The following is a 21,866-nucleotide window of genomic DNA, read 5'->3' as shown; positions in this document are numbered from 1 at the left end:
CCAGCTTGGCTCAGCGGTTAGAGCGTCGGCCCCTGGACCAATGAGTCTCGGGTTTGATTCCGGCCAAAGGCATGTACCTCAGCCCTGGTTGGGGTCCTGCGGGAGGCAGCCACTCGATGTGTCCCTTTCACATCGATGTTTCTCTCTCTCTCTCTCCCTCCCACCCTATCTGAACAAAAATGGAAAAATGTCCAAGGACCCCCGTCACTCCACAGGAGCCGCTGCCCAGCCTGGTCGCAGGGGGAGGGAGAGCAGTTGGCGGCCGAGCCCACGGCCCATGGAGTCAAAGGGCACCACTGTGCGCCGAGACCGTCAGCGTGGTTCTGCTCACCTGCCCGAGCTCTTTCCTTTCAGCAGGTGAAAGACCACACTAAAGAGTTTAGACACTTGCTGAACCCCCGTTGCCAGCAGGTTCGGTTACGAAGGTCGGGGCAGAGGGAAACCCTCGGAACTGGGATGAGATAGGAGAGAAACAGAAAACAGGCTCATCCTCAGACCTGTCTTTCCTTCCTAAGGAAGTAGAATCACCATACAATGCAATAGAGCATACGTTTCACTACTGTTAGGGGTTGAATTGTGCCCCCCACACACACACACACATTGAAGTCCTAATCCCAGGGCATCTCCGAGAGGATCACATATTCATGGTGTCATAGCCAAGGCAAAAACACTGCCACCCTCAACTCCCAGGCTCCCGAGAGGCCGAGGACCAGTCCGTTGGAAACACACACAGTATGCGAATCGGCCAGGAGAGGGCGCTGAGACACAACGGGACTCCTGGCCAGAACCTCATGCCCACAGCAGCTGGTGTCGGAGGGCTCCCCTCCTCCCACACCCGTACCCCGTGCTCCGAGCTCCGCACCCGGCTCTCTCTCATCCGTTAGGAGGGCTCCTCCCGGAGGGGCAGGTGGCCAGGCTCCCAACCCCACTTTCTAAAGAAGGGCACTTGGAGGTCAAGCGACTTTTTTTTCACGTCATGCTAATTACAGCCCTCTGTAGCTGTAATGTGTCTGTTCGTGGGCTCTTTAAAACTTCGTGGGTGACGTTAAAAGCCAAATTCACCCGCTGACTGCGTTGACACAGCCGTCGCGCAGAGGAGTCAAAAATGAAGGGGCTGTTTCCCCTCATTTTGGTGATGCGTGGACATCAGAGAATTTGGTGAAATAAACGAACCGGCCCTGGCACCAGAACGGATGTATTCCTAACCCTCCTTGGTTTCCCATGTTGAGCAACCGTTATGGACGACACAGACCCGAGAACGTGACCCCGGGGAAACACAGCCCAACTGGGAAGGGCTGTCCCTGTGGGCCAGAGCCGGCGGAAGCCATTCTGGCTGCGGGATGTGGAAAAGCTCCGAAAAGAGATGACAAAGGACAGAAAAACAAAACCCAAAGAAAAAAGGGCAGTGTTTCCTTACCAGGGCCGCCTCTCGAGGGGCTGGCCAGGGGTGCTAGATGCCCTGGTCCTTGTCCTGGCTCTCGGTTTTCCAGCCTCCTACCAACGCGGCACAGCCCGGGTTAGTTAGTTAGCTAGTTAGTTAGTTAGTTAGCTAGTTAGCTAGTTAGCTAGATAGTTAGTTAGCTAGTTAGTCAATTGGTTAGTTAGCTGGTTGGTTAGTTAGTTAGTTAGTTAGTTAGTTAGCTAGCTAGTTAGCTAGCTAGCTAGCTAGTTAGTTATTATGGGTTGGTCCTCACCAGAGGACATTTTTTCCATTAATTTTTAGAAAGAGTGAAGGGAGGGAGAGAGAGAAACTTTGATGTGAGAGAGACACATCAACTGGCTGCCTCCCACACGACCCCAACCCTGACCAAGGCCAAGGATCAAACCTGCAACCCAGGTACATGCCCTTGACCTGGAATCGAACCCGACACACTTCAGTACCAGGACACTCTAACCGCTAAGACACATTGGCCAGGGCCAGCCCAGTTTTGTTTTTGTTCGGTCGACGAAGACATCTTTCTGGGCAGGAACCGAGAATGAACAGTCCTGGAGGAAGGAAAGACCAGGCCTTTCCGGGAACTGGGGAGAAGGTTTGCGATGACGGGGCTTGAACCTCCAAATCTCTCTGCGCTGGCCCCCGCCCACGTGTGTACACAAGGCGCTGCCGTCCTGTGAAACGCCACCACAGGAGGGAGCCGGGCACGAAGAGCCTCTCTGTATTGTTTTTGCAAGTTTCTGTGTCTGAAATTATTTTTGAACAGGAGGTTTGGAAAGAGCGCAGGGCTGTTGCCGGGACCGGCGGCCTGGCTGGGAATTTCCCCTCCTCTGCTGAGGTGTGTGGTCGGGAGGCTGCAGAGGCGGGAAGGGAGGCCAGACCCGGGGGTGAGCTGCAGCAAAGCCACCCAGGAGAGGGGCTGGGCTGGGCAGGAAGTGGGGGGATCCAGGGCTGAGCGGATCCAGCCCACCTGGGTCCAGGCATGCAGACCAGGGCGGGGCAGCGGGGAGCCGGCAGGCAGGCCGGAGCCTCGGGGGAAGGTGTGATCCGTGGCCCCTTGGGTCCAGGTGGGTCTGGAGTGTGCTCTGCAGCTGCTGGGGTGACATGGAGGGGTGTGCAGGCGTCCACCCCAGAGGCCAGGAAGAGGTGAGCGGACACGGCAGGAAGAGCAATAACAGATGGAGGCCGAAGGAGCACCTGGCGGCTGGCGGGGCGCACTGGGCGCCGAGCCGGGTGCCACGGACTTCGTCCGTCCCCGCCGTCCTCAGTGACCAGGTGGAGCACGGGAGGTCTGAGGGGCAGCCCGACCCATGAGACCCAGCCGCTGGCAGGGCTGCGGCGAACATGCCTCCCGGAGCTGCCCAGCCCATCCTCAACTCTGGTGGCACCAGACCGTCTGTTCCCCTCATGGTACTGAGCATGGTCACCCCTTCGCATCACCCACACCCGGCCCATCCCAAGTGAACCCCGCCTCTGGTGGGCGAGGCCTGTTTCATCCCGGGGCCCACGGGTGCATGTCGCGCATTCCGATGAATCTTGTCCTACCGCCCCCCGCAGGGCCTGCCCCACTGGGGCCCCCTTCCCCCCACCCTGAGGCCCATGTGCCATCGGGATTTTGGATCTGTACCCATGCCGGGGTCACAGGGTCGTTTTAGAAAGTCGGCATTGTTGAGGGATCACTTCCTTGTGGCCCACACTGTGGACCCCAGGTCTTCATTCCTCACCAGAGGCCGTGAGCAGCAGAGGGAGGGCACCCCCTGGCCATGTGGGGAGCTGGGGGAGGGGAGCCCCATATTTCAGGCACTTACCCAACACGTGCAAGGCAGCCGGCCGTCAGGAGGCTCCCCGGTCCCAGGAACTAATTACGGGGGCAGGTGGAAGTAGTTATCTGTGCTGTGAGAAACGGGGCGCCGGAACTCTCTCGGAGGCCCTGAAAGATGACGGGAATGAAAACCAGATTCCGCAGACGCAGGACGGAGAGAGGGGCGAGCTGCCATTCCGCCGTGGGGGTGGGGCACCCATCAGGGTGAGAGACCGGGGCAGGGTCCAGCGTCTTGCCCAAGGTCACTCAAGCGGTCGGCCCCCGGTTCCCAGCACAGTCTCGCCGTCTCCCCTCGGTCCCTGCCGGCACTCGGCCCCCACCCACCACCGGGCCCACACCCCGGAGAACACGCAGAGGCCGCAAGTCTGGGTGGTGCTGCCACAGGCCCCTGGCCGGCAGGGCATCGCAGTCGGCGGTCCTTACGTTCGGTTCATGGCCCTCATGCTGGCCTTTGGGAGGCGGGCTGAACCGTCCCTGCGTCTGCGGCTGGATCTGCGGAGCCGGCTGCACTGTAGCCCCGGCTAGGTGGCCCGGCTGGGTGACCCGGCTGTCAGAGCATCGTCCCACTTCAGCGTGAGAGCTGACCCCAGCCACCCCGTGCGTCTCAGAGGGACAGGGTGGGCGGCGCTCGGTCTGTGAGGACAGTCGTGTTTGACCACAAATGTCACACGGAGGTTTAAAAGGTGACGAACTGCTTGCTGAACAGCTGACTCTCAGCCACGCACCTCAGCCAGTGACACAAACCGCTTTTAAAACAAAGCAGTCACCAAATTCACCGCTATGACGAAAACCGTCCCGGGGGACTCTGTCCGTGTGGCCCGACGCGGCCCTGCGGGTCCCCGTGTATGTGTCTTGGTGAAGGAGTAACATCGAGCCTGGAGGTCCGCGCTCCCCAAGGCTCTTCGTGCCGGCAGGTGTGAAATGAGGGGCTGGAGCCGCAGCTCGGGGACCTCACCCCCCAGCACCCCCCGGCACCCCCACACCTGCGCGTGTCCAGGTTGGCAGGGCCGGTGGGCGGCATCTCGGCCCATCACGGGAGACGCGGGGTTGGCCCAGCAGGGCTGCGGCAGTGGTGAGGTCAGCCCGGTTCAGAGCCTCTGCTGGGACCACCTCCCGCCCCTGGCCTCCCAGGCCCTCCATGCTCACCTGCTCTGTCCCTGCCTCTTAAACGTAGGCACCCCTGAGCTCCCGTGGCCCTTTGGAATCCAGTCTGTGATTCTGTGACCATGAACAGTGTAAGTCGTGGTCATTAAAGCCCTTGAAAGCCCCCCTGAGAAAGGACCAGCTCACAGCTGGGCAGGACCCTGTTCTGGTGCTGGGATCAGGACGGCACAGCGGGCCCACCGGTGCCCCGGGTTAGTGTGAGGAGCGGACGGCTGGTGGGGGTCCCTTGGAGGGGTCTTGCCACGCGGCTTTGCCGGGCGGAGGGGTCAGCACCTGCCTCACTAAGAACAGGGACTGTGGGGTCACTTCCCACCCTGACCTTTGAGCGTACCCCTGAGGGAGGCAGGCAGAGCCGCCCCCCACCTGGGGCTGCCGAGGCCCAGGGCAGCAAGACTCCGAAATGTTCTCCTGTAGCCCCTCTCACTGTCCCCGACTGCAGGGGGATGCAGACACTGGGGGAGGCGGATTTCCAGGCCCACCTGTTTCTGACGAGGGCAACTGCGGAGGTGTCTCTTTCTCAGTCCCTTGTGTCCCTCGAGAACCCCATGGCGCCTGCAGGGATCCTAACACCCCACTCGCCAGAGAGGATCCGAAACCAGAAGCACCTCGTGGGAGCCGTGGGCAGCCTTGCAGGGAAGAGGCCTTCAGAGCCGCCGGAACCGGCGCTTCTCAACCTGGCAGCAGCGGCTCCCGGAATGTGCGCGGAGCCCACGCCCCCAGGTCAGCTCTGGAGCGAAGCCAAGGCGGAGGCCGCAGCGGGCAGGGCAGCACGGACCTGACCCCGGGCGCTGCCGCGGCCCTGTCGCCCCGGCGTGGGGTGGCCTCCAGCGTCCTCAGGGGCGGGGAGCTGGGGCCTGGGCTCCTCAGACCTTGCAGCGGACTCTTGGACACTGCTCACCTTCCAGTCTGTCCATCTGCGGACGAGCGCGCGCCCCAGTGCCGGTGAGAACCTGGAGCAGTAGCACTTGCCTCACGAAAGCGCTGAGGGTTCCGGGAGACAGTGCCTGTGAGGGCCCCCGGCCCTTGGCTCCTGTGACCAGCAGCTACTGCCCGAGGAGCGCAGAGGCCGTCTGGGACACGCTCAAGCACCCGGAAGCCAGAAGTGGGGGGAAGGGGTTCTTTCTGGCGTCATGAGGGCCCCCCATGAGCGCCCCCCCGGAATCCACCAGTGCAGTGTCCCTGGAGGGAACGAGGCACCGGAGCCCCTGGTGGATGCGGTGCCAGGGCCCAGGTCCAGCCCCTGTCTCGGCAGCTCTGCCAGCTCAGGGGCCCCTCTGCACCCCCTGAGCTGCTGCTGCTCACGGCGCCCCTCGGCCCCCGGCTCCCGCAGAGCGTGGACAGTGCCCTCGGCTGTGTCGGCTGCCGGCGGATCTGCTGTCTGCACCCCGGCTCGGTCAGGCATGTGGCAGGCTCGGCAGAGCCACTTCCTTCCTCGGTGACACTTTCTGGGACTCGCCCGGATCCATCCCGGGGCGGAGGACAGCCCTGGCCTGCGTCGTCATCTGCGGCTGTCTGTGCCGCAGACCCATCCACGCTCAGGTCAGGGCTGGAGCTCAGGGGTGCCCCATCCAACTGTCAGTATGCGGGAACCAGCCCCTGGGATCTTGCTAAACTGCAGAGTCTGTGTCTAAGGATGTTTGGCCTCCACGATGTGATTTCCTCTCTTTTCCTGGCTCTTGTTCCCCAAATTCTCCCAAAGCTGGTAGACAGCTCTGCCTCCACCGTCCTGGGCCGCCTTCCGGGGCCTGGCACACTGTCCCATCGGCTCTGCTGCTTTCTTGCTGTGTGACCTCGGGCACGTGGCTCAACCTCTCTGAGCCACAGGTGCCTCATCTGTCCCTAAGGACACGGATCCCACCACCTCCTAGGGGAGTGAGTGAGAGGAGGTGAAGTACCCAGCACAGTGACTAACAGATGGGGCTCCACTGGTCCCCCCACCCCAACCCCGGCCCACGGGGAGCTGGCTCCCAGCAGCTCTTCAGACAAGGAGGAAGCAGGCAGGGTTCTGGGCTGGCTCTAACCTGGGCCAGGAAGGCAGGCGGGCTGACAGACAACATCAGGACACTGGCCGAGACCCGTCAGCCTGGATGACCCAAGCAACCCACCTGCCCTCTGCCCGCTTAGTGGTCTCCTCTGTAAACGAGGCGGCTGGACTGTGAAACCCGCTCTCTCCAGCCGGGACGTTAACGCAGAAACTCGGATAGGCAGAAGGGACTGGGCTCGGGTGCCTCTGGGCCTCCTCGATCCTTGCCCCTCGGTAAACGCGAGGGGTCCCTCTTGGCCTAGGGTCGCCCGTCCGTCCCCACCTCCACCGCCAAAGCCTGCAGCCCGGCCCTTCTGCTGTGCTGTTGCAGAGCCTGCTTTTCCTTTCTGTTCCGAGTGCGACTTCCTGGTGCCCAGGGCCACGGAGCCGCAGGGTAAGGTCCCAGGACTGTAGGTGTTCTCCCCGGTGGGCTCGTCGTCACTTCCCGGATTCCAGAGGCTCAGTGTGGGAGAGGAATCCCGGATTCCACAGGCTGGGAGGCTCCATGGGGTCACCGCCCATCTCCGCTGTCGGCCTGCGGGCGCCCCAAGTGCTTACTGCTGCTGGTGGGGAGGGGCACTGAGCCCAGGAAGGCCTGTTTGCAGCCCCCCCACCCTGTCCTGCGGGCGTGAGCCCTGTCCTCTGGGGCACCTGCCGTGGGCCTGCCCGCCTCGGGGGTGGGGCTGTGGGGCAAACAGGGGATTCGCCAGGAAAGAACAGGCGAACAGCTTGCAGACAGCGCACCGGGAGTTCATGGGGGGAAGCTGGATAAATCAGGATGACTGGGGAACACGTTCACTGGAAATTAACCGGGGGAGAGTCCCCGCCTTCATAGCTCCGTGGTCTTGGGCAAGTCCCCTAACCTCTCTGGGCTTCGTTGCTGCGTGCACGATAAGGAGAGCTCCTGCGAAGGCCCTTCCGTGCCGTCCTTGCGTCAGAGAGCAACACAGACAAAGCCTGTCCTTCTGGAGCTGGAAGGAAGACGACGCGGAGGATAAGCCTCCGCGGACAGTAACCCGGGAAGAGCGGAGGAGGGGATGAGCAGGGAAGGCCTCCCCGGAAAGAGAACAGCTAGTCACAGACCTGACGGAGGTGAGGAGCCAGCATGTGCACGTCTGGGGAAGGCGTCTGGACAGAAGGAACAGCGCGTGCAAAGGCCCTGGGGTGGCTGCCAGCCCGGTGTGTTCAGGGTCCAGGGAAAGGACGGCGTGTCTCCATGGAAACTGGCCGCAGAGGTTGTGTGCAGCTGGTCCTCCTTCTGCTGGAGCGAGTCCCAGTGTGTGATCAGAAACACCTGGCAGGATGCCAGGGTGCCCGGTGCACCTGGGAGCCGGTCGGCGGCACCAGCCCAGGGTGCTGGGAAGACCCTCCTGACACCCTGACAGCGGGACTCTTGGCGCTCCTGCCTTTGACCTAGAGGCCTCGCAGGTCCCTTTGCAGGTGTCGGGCCGGCACGGTGCTGGCCTCCACCCCTGCTGCCGTTCCCCCGGCCAGACGCCTGGAGCTGGGTCCCCAGTGAGGTGACAGCACAGTGGGAAGAAAACGTTTGCATTCAGGGGCCCCGTGTCCTCAATCCCCGACTGTCCCCCGTGCCACCCGCCACTGGACCCGCCCTGCTATGTGGTGGGAGAAATGACCTAGCAGAGCCCAGAGGACAGATGTCCTTTTAGGTTTTGAGTGGCACACACCACGGCCCTGGAGATATGGATGGGACTGAGGTGAGAGGAGGGGGTGCTTTCCGCTCCCGGGGGAGGGGACGGAGGGAAATGAAGACAAGGTGCTGGGGCCGCGGAAGGAGTTTGCTCTGCCCCTTTCAGGCCGATGTGCGGCACGGAGCAGGAGCCGGCGTCCGAGAGCCGCCCCGTGCCCCGTGTGCTTAGAATGGCTGGACGTGGACTCGGTGTCCCGGGATCAAAGCCCCACTGAACGAGGAAGAAACATTGAGCCCACGCAGCTCTCGTTCTAAGGCGCTTCCCGTGCGCTGACGCGTCCAGTGCTCGGAACACCCCGCACGGCACCGCTTGTCTGCCCGGTGACGGGAGGGAACTCAGACTGAAAGGTGAAACCCTGTACCTGCTGAGGGCCCGGCTGGACGTGAGCCCAGGCGGCCCAGCTCCAGATCTGTTCTCTCAACTCCTCACGGTGTCACGGAGACCAGGCTGCCCTGCTGGACGGTGCCCCGGAGGATCCTTGAGGATCTGAGTCCAAACCCCACCCCTTGGCTCTCTGCCACCAGCCTCCCCAGAGCGTAGGCACAACAAAGCAGGGAATCCCAGACGGGCTGCTCGTCCCTGGAATGTACTTCGGTTACAGATTAATGACGCGTGTGTGGACGGAGATTCATTCCTGTTACAGTTGCGACCCAGAACCAAAGTGTCGGGAGCGTAGCCCCCACACCGAAGGTGCGAACAAGGGCACCCCCGCCGCTGGGCGCTGGGATTCCTCCTCCCCACGGGGTGTTTCTGGTCCGGGGTTGAGTCTCCCCGTTGGTGGGGCTGGGCTCCGACGCAGCGGAAGGTCCGAGGGCTAACGGGAGGCGCCAGTCACCACGCGCTCAGCCAGCGGGGCCTGGGGTTCCTCCCTCATCTGGAAAGAATGAAGGCAGCAAAGTGCTCCGCTCTCTAATGCAAACCATTTGTGCAGTCAGAGGAAACGGACGTGATTCACGGGGACATTCCGGCTCCCCGGGAAAGAAAGAGGCCAGTGGTCAGTACAGAGAGGGCGGACGCTCTGCAGAGCAGGAACATTTCGGGCCAGGCTGCGCTCCGTCCCCCAAAGCCGTCTGGGACCTCTTTGGGGACCGGGTCCCAGCCATTCTCAGTTGCCTGCACATGGGCTTTGTGTGTGAAGGGGAGGCCGGTAATTCCAGAAATTCCAACTGGGCGAGGTGGGATTTGGCGAGAGGGCTGGACACCACCTCCGTCTCCTACAGGCACGGCCCAAGGTGCGGTGACAGATCGGATGCACCACAGAACGTTGACGGAAACGTCAGCAGTTCCCATCATGCTTCGGGGGATGTAAGCGCCTAGAGGCAGAGGTGTTGACAATTGGTTTGACCTCCTCGCCCCAACACAAGCCCCCAGGAGTTAGAGAGATGGCTTTATATCAGCTCTTTCCGCCCTGTTCCCTCCACGTGACCCCTGACTCACTGCCATTCAGCCACACGGGTCCTTCTGTTCCCTGTGGACTGCCAAGCACTCTCTTGCCCCAGGACCTTTGCACGTGCTGTTCTGAGAGCCTAGAGTGTTCTTCCCTCCCTAACTTCTGAGTGCTCAGCTCAGGCATCACCTCCTCGGGGAGGGCAGCCCTGTACTTGGCCAGGCCCCATACACTTTCTCATGGTGTGTGTAACCCCTTGTCACACGTCACAGTCGTCATGTGCTTTTCCACGTGCATCTTTGGTTAGTGTCTGTGCCGTTCTCCACACAGTCAGCCCCACGAGGACAAGGACTCTGTCACCATCCCCACCCCCACGGCCTTGCCCAGTGCCTACCGCCCAGTAAGCACGGGATGGGGAGATGGACTGAGTACCAAATGCTGAACCCCCCGAGAAATCGGTGTTTTCCTCCTTGTGCAGAGAAGTAAACAGGCCCAGAGCGGGAAGGGGGCCTTTCGAGTCACACGCTGAGAGAGGGCCGGAGGCCGGCTTGGAATGCAGCCCTGACCCACGCACCAGCCTGCGGCCAGCTCCAGATCTGGGCGGGTGAAGGTTTAGGCTGACCTTTGGGATGGACGGCACCGACCTTGCATGCGGGTTTATAGACGCCAAGTCTGTGGGTCCAGCGCCAACTGCCGAGTCCTTGCCCAGAGGTGAGGCTGCCTGGCTCGCTCCAGGCCGGCCCCTCACTGCTCGGCTGGGGGGTCCTCCCAGCCTGTGGTCGCTCCCAGCCCCGCTGGCCATGAGCTCCGGGAGCAGGGCTTCCCTGGCCCGGGCCTGTGCCTCAGGGTGGCTGCCGCAGTGGACACATGTTCACCAGCTGGGCTCTGGGAATCGCCGGTCCTGGCTCACGGAATCGCTCTAGGTCCACACGAAAGGTTTTCCGGGAAAAGGTCCCCTCCCCGAAGTGTGTGCTGGGAACCGGCAGCGCTTGCCCTCAGCATCCGCCCCAGAAGGGGCCGCGGGGCTCATGCTCTGCTGTCCCGACGTGTGCAGACCTGCTCGGCGCTCTGGCAGCTTCTCTGTCCACCTCCTCGTGGACCAAGGTGCTCAGAGGAGACGTGGCAGACAAAGGGCCTGGGGTCCCTGCCCCTTCCCCCTGGAAAGCTGCCTCCACGTTCCAGACCCTCTGACAAGTACAGAGGGGGAGAGGACAGGGCCCTGGGGACCATCGGAACCACCCGGCACTGGATCACTGTCTCATGTCCCCCGCACTTCCCAGAAACCTCCCGGAAATGACACCGTGGTCGTCACTGACCAAGATGCACCTACAGCCGAAAGCCCTTCCCTCAATCCCAGGGGCCACCTCCTTGTCACCACCACTGAGACTCAATCCAAATGTCACTTCCTGCAGGAAGCCCTCCCTGACCACTACCATGCCCCTTGATTCATTTTATCTTCTTCACAGCCCTTCTCCGTTCTGAGGAAGAGGGAAAAGGCCATGTGGGCCCGCGGACCCCATCTGGACAGAACGCTACAGGGTGCTTACACGTGCTCCCGAGAAGCCCTGTCTGCCCGCGGCCACTCCAGGGGACCCTGGGGTTAGAGTTCCCACACCCTCAGCTCTGCAGAAAGCAGCTCTGTCCCAAGGAGCTTCCTGTCTGTGCTGTCCAGTGTGGTAGCCCCCGCCACTTCAACCGTGGCTACGCCTACTGAACAACTAAATTTGTTATTTAATTTCATTTTAATTAATTTTTTACTGATTTCAGAAAGAGGGAGGGAGAGGGAGAAAGAAAAACACGGATCAGCTGCCCCCTGTACGCCCCCTACTGGGGATCGAGCCTGCAACCCACAATCGGCAACTCGGGCCTGTGCCCTGACCGGGAATCGAACCAGTGACCTTCGGGTGCATGGGACACAGCTCCACCACTGAGCCCCACGGGCCAGGCTTATAATGAACTTAAACGTAAATGGCCACTGCGGCTGGCGCTACCCGTGGGGCCGTGCAGTTCTCCCGTTCTGCCCCGCAAGGTGCAGTCTCAGGCCCAGCAGTGTCAGCATCACCTCCCAGCTTGTTAGAACGAAGCCCAGTCCAGAGTGACTGAGTCAGACTCGCGTGTTAACAAGGTCCCAGGTGGTTCCCCGCGCACGCACATTTGAAACGCGTTTCTCCGGAGCAGAGCCGAGAACAAAGAGAAGGAAGAAAGGGAAGGGAAAAGGCCCCTGGACAGGAGAGCGAGCATCACAGTTCTCTGCCTCTGGGCACCTTGATGCTGGCTTTGGACACGGTGCTGCTTTGTCTGCAGGACTTGATCTTCCAGCCGCGGCGACAGCGAGAGGCACCCGGGCACGCGGTGCGGTCAGCGCAGAGCGCCATGTCGCCAGCTGGGCCGGTGAGGTGAGCATCTCCGAGGCCGGCAGCGTCCCCGCGCCGTGATCCTGCAGCCGGGCAGCGTTCCAGAACGTCCTTGTTAAGTCCCTGTTAGCGTCGCGAGTAATGAAACACATGCTCTGTGCCGATGAAATGTAATGTTCAAGCTCCACCATAAAATGCTTTATTTATGGGCAAATTTTACATCTCCCTGCAGGGAGATAAGCTGGTGCGCGAGTCCTTCTTGCCGCTCCTCGTGGCTTTCTCTTGACATCTCGGGGGGAAATGCGGGGAGCGAGGCAGGCGAAGGGTGGGGGACGGGGCTGCAAATCCATCAACCTGTGGTAGGACGCAGCTGTGACAGTTCTGCTGGGTTTGCGGGTTTGGGTCCGAGCAGGGAGGACTTCAGGGGGACTCCCTTTCTGACCTCTGCTGAGTCTGTCAGGGCGGTGGGATCAGAGGGGAGGGCTGCATTCGAGAGCTTTAAAACAACAACAAAAAAAACTCTAAAGAGGTTCTGAGTATGCTTGGAAGGATCCCCAGGCCCCTCACAGACCTGTCCTTCCATTTCAGGGGTCAAACGGCCACCGTTGATTGAGCTCCTTCTGTGTGCCAGGTGCCAGGGGACTCAAAGGTACGAAACAGTTCTAGACCTTGTCCGCGGGGAGGTTGCATTCCAGTGGGGCGCAAACGGGGACACAAGTAAAGGAGGTGAAACGAGTCGAGAGGCGTGGCCGTGGTCAGGGAGGGCTTCCTGGAGGCAGTGGCATTTGAGTTGCATCCTCAGAGGCGATGAGAAAGACGTAGGCCCTGAAGATCCGAGGGAAGGGCATTCCGAGGAGAAGGACAGGTGGAGAAGATCACGCAGGACCACGGTAGGTGGTGGCATTTTGTCCCGAGCAAAGGAGGAAGCCGCAGGGAGGTTTGTGTCCCCAGCGCAGGAGTGACAGTATCACAGCTCCTCCTGGCTGCTGGGTGGAGGGAGAACGCTCACCTCTGGGGGGAATGCAGAAGCGGGAGCCCAGGGCAGAGGCTGCTGTGTTCCGGGTGACATGACGGAGGCTCGGGGGTGTCATAGTGAAGGTGAACTCAGGGTGTACCCTGAAAGTGAGCAGGGGTTGGCTGAGCAGTGCGCCCTGTGTGAGGGAGAAGGCCCGGCAGGACCTGGCCACCTCTGTCCCCAAACCAGCAGAATTGGGGAGTTGTCCACTGATAAGGTCCAGAGCCCCGAATTTGGCATCTAAGCCCCTCCGCCACCCCACCCCTATTTCACGGCCTTATCGCTCACTAGTCTCCTAAACGAGCTCTTCGCGTCATTGAACCGCACTGGTCCCCTTTTCTCTAAACACATCTGCTGCCTCCCTGCCTCTGAGCCTTTGCTGGTGCTGTTCCCTCTGCCCGGGACGCCCTTCCCTCCCCTCTCCTCCTGGGGGAATTGCACTGTCCCTTCAGAGCCCAGCTCATGGGCATCACTTCCTTCCAGGGATTCTCCTCCTTCTTACAAACCCAAGGTGCTATTTCCCTGTCACATCCTGGGGCACTTTGGAGAGACCTTCTGAAGGCCCTAATTCACTGCCCCGTGGGTCATCTGGGTGCGCCCCTCTCTTTCTGGACAGTCTGTGCGTGAGGACAACAGTGTCCCGTTCACTCTGCACCCCAGGGCCATGCATACAGCACGTGGTCGACGAAGGCGCAGCGGCCCCTTCCTGACATCACTGCGGGCGAGGTGGCCCGGGGTGGGGGTGGGGCGGGCATGCCAGTGGGCAGGGTCATGTCTGCTCTCCTGTCCCGGCTGCTGGAGGCCCAGACCCCGGGAAGCGCTTGTTTGCAAAGCTGCCTGCTTGCTCCCCACCCCTCCACCTCCTCCAGAGCCTCACTTTCTTCTTTTCTCCTGAAGGCACCCCCGAGACGCCCACAAATACCACCTGCCCCTGCGGTGTGATGACGTCCGTCCGCTGACACCGCGGGGGCTTCAGGGCACGTAAATCACAGTCACTTACTCAGAAGAGCCGGGGGTTAAGGGGCCCTCACTGCACTTTGCCCTTCATTTCACAGGCCGGTGCGTTTGCAGTGGGGCCAGACAGGGGTGTCCCTCGGGCTATTCCCTCCTGCTCTTCACCCCCCACCAGGTGCCTCCCCTTGGCGGCACCCCCTGAGCCGGCTGACCAGGGAGCGAGGGGAGCCGCCGCCTCCTGGGGTACGAAGAGGAGCAGCAGAGGCTGAGGAGCGGGTCTGGGGGCAGCGTGACCGTGCGTGTTGCTGAAACACAGAGGCTCCTGGGCCCCGTGAGGGCGGCCGCAGCCGGGCGGGGGGAGGCCTCGTCGAGAGGGAAGCCTGCTGCTCCCCGGTGCTGTGCAGGGGCATTCATAGCCTCCTTGACACAAGAGGCTGCCGGGGAGCCCTGCTGAGCACATCGGAAAGGCAGAGCTGTTCTATTCACTGCAAAAGGTCCTCCTGGGGAAAATGGCAGCAAAGTGTCCCCCCAAACTTCCCGTAATTACACCCCAGCAGACAGCTCAGCATTTTCCCTGTGCGCGCCGCTCACGAGTGTCCTCTCGAACCCCCATGTGCACGGCCCCCCGGAGTGGCGGGTGAGGACGCTCCTCTGGGCGGCAGCTGGCCTGCGGGGCGGATCGCGCCACATCTGCAACCACTTAGGAGACGGAAGTCCGCCTCGCAGAGCCGCCTGCCTGCCTGCCAGGCGCTGGCTCGCCACCTCGCTGCAGGGGTGCTGCCCCCCGGGGCCCTCAGCCCCCCAGCACACACTGGCTGCCCGGCAGAGCTCGGTGTCTGCAGGGAGGACCGGCCCTGCGTCCCCCGCCCTGACAGTGCTCTGAGCTCAACGCTCCATAAAGGGGGCCCGAGAGCCGTCCAGGGCCGCCTCTGCTCTCTGCAAATTAGCCTGGGGGCTCGGAGAAAAGGGAGCTCAGCCTAGAAAACAGAACCCTCGCCCCCTCGCCCGAGGCCACGCTGCTGGTGACCGTCAAAGGCAGGGCCTGGCAGAGTCGCGGGGTGGCCCTCACTGTGCAGGTGGGAACAGGCCGCGAGGAGACCCAGGCCTTGGTCAGCCCAGGGTTCCGCCCTCCAGGTCACCTCCTTGCCCCTCCGGGGATCCCACGTGAGAGAGCAGCAATTCCGGAAGCTCCGTCTTGGTTTCCTTGGGTCTACAGCGGGATCAAGAGGTGGTGATGAGGACTGAGCCCCCCAAAGCTCCCGGTGTGCAGCGGGTCCCGGAGAAGGAGGAACCCCCGCTGTGGAAGTGGCCTCACCCCAAACCTCACAGCTCCCGAGGCCCAGCGCTGACGCCAGCCCCTCCCGGAGGGCTCACCTGCCCTGGGTCTCAGTGGTCGACCCCACCTGGCTCCAGGCCGGAGCCGGGACAGGGAGGCGCCGCCCCAGAGATTTGAAGGGAGCCCAGCCAGTCCCACGCCCCTGCTCTCTTTTCCAGCTCTGGGTTCCAAACCCCCGCGGCCCGGCCAAAACGTTCTCCGTTTGGTTTCTCAAAGCACTCGGGGCTCTGTGTGTCCATTGGCTTGCATCCTGGCAATTCTTTCCCTAATGGTTGGTTCTTTTGATTGTAGACATAAAAACTCAGACTAGGTTAAACAAAAAAGGGAAATTATTGGTCCTTGTAACTAGACTGTTCTAGGAGCGAATCCTGGAGTTTAAACAGTATCGGAATTCTCTCTCTCTCTCTCTCTCTCTCTCCCCCCTTCAATTTCTCGGCTGTGCGTCTTTCTGCGTTGGCTCCGTTTGCAGACAGAGTCTCCCCAGAAGCAAACCCGATGGCCTAACTGATGTCCAGAGAGGGCAGATCTCCCCGAATGCTGGGCTGCAGTCCCCCAGAGGGTCCGCCCAGCTCAGCTCGGACCCCGTGCCCAATCACCACGCCATGACTGGATCAAACACTGACCCCCAGAGCATGAAGGGTCACCCCACAGTAACCACTCGGAATCGCTTCACGTCAAGAAACAGGGGCTCTGTGCCCAGAGGGCAGAGGAAAATGTGGAGAGCAGACAGGACCGAGCTGCCGGCCCCGGGCCACAGCGGGAGGGCTCTGCCCAGAGCGGGCCCCTTCCCCGGTGCACCCAAGGCGGCGGCCACGTGAGCTGGGCCAGGCTTGGCGGCATCGGCCATTCTCTCCTTTGCCCTCCTCACCCTCACTCCTAGGTCAGACGCCTCCTCCGCCCTGACGTGGCTGGGATGGGACACACGTTCCTCACCTGCCCACGGAACGGTGGCTTCTGCCTCAGCTGCAGACATACAGTTGTTCAGCGGGGAGTCTCTGCCTCCTCCTCCGCGGGGATGGGGGTCCTGCCCAGTGGGAGGGGGAGGTGTGCAGTAGGATCTGTCCCGTGGATCGGGGGACAAGCACGGAGGTAATGAGAGGCTGCCGGCCTGATACAGGCATCTGTCTCCCCTCACCCAGCCTCTGGAGACCCCCAGGGCCACCACCCCACCCTGGGAAGGAAGGTGCTAGGCTCCCCCTGGGCCTCACTGAGGGCTGCCACCCCACTGCCCCAGGGCTCAGCGCTCAGCTCCTGATTGAAGCCAGACTGGGGAGTTTGGAGCCCTCCGTGAAACTGGACACCTAACGCAGGCAGAGGGGTACACGGAGAGGGAGGCGGGCCAGCCGGGCCGGGCAGCGAGGTGGAACTTCCCGCCGGTCAGGCCCCCAGGAACCTTCGCGAGGTGGGGCGATGACAGCCCTGAGGACAGGAGGCCCAAGGGCCCGAGGACCCATTGCTTCTTGTCACCTTCTCCCTGACCCCTCCGGTGTGTCTGCGGCCCTTCTGCAGAAGGAACAGCCCCCTCTCACCCCACCGCCAGCACTGACCCGCTGGGCGAAGGTTCCTCACCCCCCTGAGCCTGTTTTGTGGTCGTCGGTGCACCGGGGATGGAGGCGGTTCCGACCTGGCGATGCCGTGTGACGGGCCCTTATGAAAGGTCACTCGCTGTTTGGCTTCCTAACTCCCTCCTTCCTGTGAAAAGCTGTGTGAGCCCATGGAACATAGACACGAGCCCCGCGGTCAGAGTAAGGCAAAGCATGCACGTTGCTAAGGCCGAGGCGGGGGAAGCAGGGGCTCAGGACTGACTGCTGGGACCGCAGGCCCAGCTCGGCTGCGTACAGTTGGGGGGACTTCCTCCAAGGACTGAACCTCAGCGCCCGGCTTGTAGCACCGGGACACTGTCCGCAGCTGGCCGGCCCGTGCCTGGACCGTCTCGCCCGAGGCTCGTGTGAGCCTGCACAGAGCGGGCCCCGGCGGCCAGGGCTCCTGCGTCCGGTCTGCCCTCCCTCCGCTGTCGGCTCTGCTACAGGCCCTCTGTTTCCAAAGCCATGCGGCACCAACTCCTGGGGCCCCGGCGTCGGGCAGGACGAGACCTCTGTGACCCCTGGTTCGGCTGTGCTCTCGGAAGTCACTGGGTGCACATGGAAAGTGGGATTTCTGGGCTCCAGCCCAAACCTGGAGAAGCAGAATCCCCGGCGTTTTAAATGAAATTTTGGTTTAAATTACAGAAGTGATTCCAACAACACAGAAACCGTGAGAGTGACAACAGCCACCCTCCGAGGCATCTGCCGCCGACAGCCCGGTGCACCTCCTCCTGGGTCGTTTTTCCTGGGAAAAGCTTACCATAGAGTTTTTATTTTTTCCCCATTAAGCAAGATCATCACTTTTCTTTTTTCTTTTCATTTATCTTCAGACAGAGTGGAAGGGAGAGAGGGGGGAAGAGAGAGAAACATATGTGAGACAGACGCATCGAGTGGCTGCCACCTACACGACCCCCACCAGAGCCGGGGACAAACCGCAACCGAGGTACGTGCCCTTAGCGGGAACTGAACCCGGGACTCTCTGGTCCACGGGCCGACGCTCTAACCGCTGAGCCAAACTGGCCAAGGCCATCACTTTTTTTTTTTTTTTTTAATGTAATGTAGCTCGGGCATCTTTCCATGTTGTTGGGGTGCATGCATCTACCTCGTTCTGTTTCACAGCTGCAGAGAACCCCGTGAACCGTTTCCCTGTTGGACACTCTGGGTTCTCCCACGGTTCACATGCAGCCGGACCAGCCTCTGGCCACACAGGTGGGCACCTGAAGGCCCAGGGAGGGGCCAAAGCAGGCCAGGGCCACAGAGGCAGGGCCTGCCCCCCTGGTCCCCTGGCCCACTCTTTGCATCAAACTATATGACCACGTTTCTTTTTAAAGGTGGTCAAAGAGAATTTAATGATACTTTTCTGAACCTATTCCCGAGAGCAGGGAAGAGGGAACAAAACTGATGTTAGTTGTATTCCTTGTGTTTCTGAGAACTGGATTTTTCCCCAATGTTTCTCATAGTTTTCACTTTTCATTATGTTCTTTGTAAGGGTTTATGACTCAATATATTTTTCTTACGCATTGTTTCTGAAGCCAACATTTTTCATGCTAGAATCCCGAAATCCCACTCGCCCCGAGTATGAATATTTGCAGACACCTTGATCAAATTCCACCTTTGGGACCCAAAGCCCTTCCCTCCATTCACCATAATTGATGAGCTGCCCTCCCCTGTGGAAATAAGTGGAATTATAAACGGTGACAGTCATCCATTTTTTTTTATTAAGTAAATTTCTCTAAGTCTGTAGGAAACTTTCCCAGAAAGATAGAGTATCCACTTGTAACAAATATAACACATAATGTTTGCAGAATCCTTGTGAGAATTCACTCTCTGCCCAGAAATTACACTTAATATTCTTTCTGGAGAAGGGAACATTGAGCCCGCCTCCCCTGAGGCGAGAGGTTTGATTGGACGGGACCTCTGCCCATCAAGTTACATCCTCTGCACGGCAACAGCCCTCAGGGCTTGGTGCTGAGCAGCAGACAAAAGTTTCCAAGTTCCTGCGCCCTCCACCTCCGCCCCGGCCTCAGAGGGGTTGGTCAGAAACTGCTCAGATTTCGGCGTGAAGAGGAAGCGATGTCATTTCTCAGACAGCTCACCAGAGTGCGGGTGGCATCTGAATGTTACTCACTATTGTCTTGGGTAAAGACAGCGGGAACAAAGGTCTACAGACTAACTCCTAAGGCTCTGGCTTCTGTCTCAGAATCCAACGGAGACCCGTGTCCTGACCCCGGGATCATGGCCTCTCAACACCACCGCCCTCCGACAGGACGGAGCTCTTTGGAGAAACGGCAGATTCCCGGGCTGGAGCAGGAATGGCGCAAAACGAGCCTGGAGCATCTCGTCGTGCCAAGTGGCAAGCGCGTTCTCAAAGATGACGAGGGTGCTTGCGGAAGACGCAAGCGTCCGTTCAGAGAGGCTCCCTCCTGGCCAAGGTCGGGCCCCGTCTGACATCCAGAAGGACAATAACTGCAGTGAACTAAAACACATCACATGCATTTCCGTCCGCAAATTCATAGGGACGTTCAGAAAAAGGAAAAACAAAGGAAACCCTCCAAACCCACAAAAATGCACTGGTCCTTTTTGAAGGATGCCCAGTGCTCCGGTTCATTTGAAAACCAGTCAATCCAGGGAAGGGGCCACACGTATATTCTGCCTTTCCTTTACATGCATGCCGTGTGTCCGGCTGACCACCGAGTGGGTGAGGGAGGTATCTTTTTAAGGAGGTACCCCAGCTCATAGACGAAGATGGGATGATCGGCCATCCCCGTTTCAGCCGCCAGGGCAGTGACCACCAGTGACCGCCAACACCCCGGAAAGAGGCGCTCTGACGAGTCCCCCGAGGAAGGGCGGCGCAGCGGCTCTGCGGTGCTCCCGCCAAGAACATCGGAGGAATTTCCAGTCCTCACCACCAGCTGCGAGAAACACAGGACGGGCGACACCACGCAAAGCACCGTGCAGAGGGCGCCATCCACACCCAGACGGGGAGACTTCACAGGACAAGCGACCAGTTTCTCCAACGAGCGCACTGTGAGGAATGGAATGAGGTGGAGGGGAAGGTACAGATGGCAGGTTCGGCCCCAGGCCCGGGACAGGTCCCGTGACTCAGGTCCAGCCAGTCATTGTGCCCTAACCCAGCTGATTGGTCCGTAGGGGACACCTGACCAGAAGCCTCGGCATAAAGAAATCAGAATGGAGTGCCATGGGGACAGGGAGGGCTTGCAGGGTCCGAGTCGGGGTCCAGGCCCCGAGGCCCAGCTCCTGCCCCTCATCCCTCGGTCCTGAGAGCGTCCCCAGTACTCCCCAAAACCAGGAGATCAGCACATTCCTTAACACACACACACGCACACACAGCTTTGGTTTTTTCCTTTAATTTTTATGGGTTTATTTGAGCCAAACTGACGACATCTGCCGGGGAGCAAGCTCTCAAACGCTTTTCAAAAACAGCTTTATTAAGGCCTAATTCACATCGCGTACAGCCCACCCATTTAAAATGCACAGTCCGGTGATTTTTAGTGTGTCCACAGAGTTCTTCAGCTATCACCCCATCCATTTTAGAGCATTTTCATCACCCCCAAAAGACACCCTGGACCCGCGCCGCCACCCCACGTCTTCCCCCAGCGCCGCCGGCCTCGGGAAGCCGCCGGTGCCCTTTGCTCTGCCTCTGGGTTTATCTTTTCTGAAGTTTCATGTAAGTGGAATTCTGTGATCTGTGACCCTTTGAGCCTGGCTTCTTCCCTGACGGCAGTGTCCAGGGTCATCCCCAAAGGCGTGGCCCGGAGCGAGGCCAGGGCTAACGGGCACCAACGCCCCTGTTCTCTCTGGAGTCCCCGAGGAGGCCACCCCACGTGGGTGCTGCTGAGCGGGGGTGTCAGGGTTTAGAGCGAGACTCGGTGTTTCCGCAAGATTACTGACAGCGGAGAGTTTCATCCTACCTGCGTGTGTATGTCATATACCACACACAATGCATGTGACACGCCTCGTAAGGCTGAAGATGGTGGCGGCCATCCCCACACGGGGTTCCGTGGAACACTAATGCGTCCTGAGTGGGGTTCCGAGAGGGAATGAGAAGCACTTGTGCCTTTTCTTTCTGGAAAATGAAGGAACCTGGTTCAGGGCACCGGGCTGCAGCGGATGTTCTGAGTGTGAGGGAACCGCGGATGCTCGGTGCCAGGTCCTCCCATCCTGAGAGGCCCCGCCCAGCCCTTCCGCCCGAGGCCATCCGGCCAGGCCTCCTGCCCGCTCTCTCCTTGTGGAACTGGGCGGCTCTTTCCGGCCCAGCGTGTCCAGCCCCAGACGGAGGACCGAGTGGAATGAGGGGAGGCACCGTGCCCGCGCCCACTGGTCCCAGCAGCACTGGCACCCAACCCGACGTTGGGGGAGCTGTTTGCATGAGGGGTTCTGAGAGGTTCTGGACACGAGCAGAGGCGCCTCGGGCCCCCGGGGAAGGACAGCAAGGTGTTGGGCTCTGTGGACTTGGACCCAGAACCCTGCCTGGTGGGTCTGGGCTGCAGGGAGAGGGCCACGGCACTGTCTCAGAGGGGGCCCCGCCGAGGCGCCCACAGGGTCCAGCGAGAGGCCTCCCGATTCGGAAGGAGAGCCTCCTCGCAGGCTTCTGCCGCGAGCGGTGGGATCTCAGAGCGGGGACCGCGGTCCCCCACACGCAACACGGAGCTCTGGGCCGCGGGGTGTGGGCAGTCGGGTTAGACGTGTCCTCAAGTCATTCAGGCGCCTGGGCTGTGTCTGCCCCGGTACAGTGGGCTCTCTGGGGTCCCTTCCTCTGGCCTCGCCCGCACCAGAGCACCGCTGGTCCGCGGTCCCGGCCGGGCTTGGCCAGGAGCCCGTGGGCCCAGGACGGCCGGGAGAGAGGCCCGGGAAGCCAGGCAGGCAGGGGCAACGGTGGGGCGTACGGGGAGGCAGAGGGTGCAGTTCCATGCAGAAGGGGGACACTGCCAGCCAGCTGTTCCTGTGGGATGGAGTCCGGGGTGCCAGAGCTCCCAACTGTTCTCTAAAGAAATGCAGTTTTTTTATGTGAAGTCTCCTATCTTTCAAAGTAAAAGTTGGTGACTGTGGATTGTCCATCT

The sequence above is a fragment of the Molossus molossus genome, unplaced genomic scaffold, assembly GCF_014108415.1.
Source record: "Molossus molossus isolate mMolMol1 unplaced genomic scaffold, mMolMol1.p scaffold_m16_p_24, whole genome shotgun sequence".
NCBI classification, from domain to species: Eukaryota; Metazoa; Chordata; class Mammalia; order Chiroptera; family Molossidae; genus Molossus; species Molossus molossus.
This window is presented reverse-complemented; position numbering follows the sequence as displayed.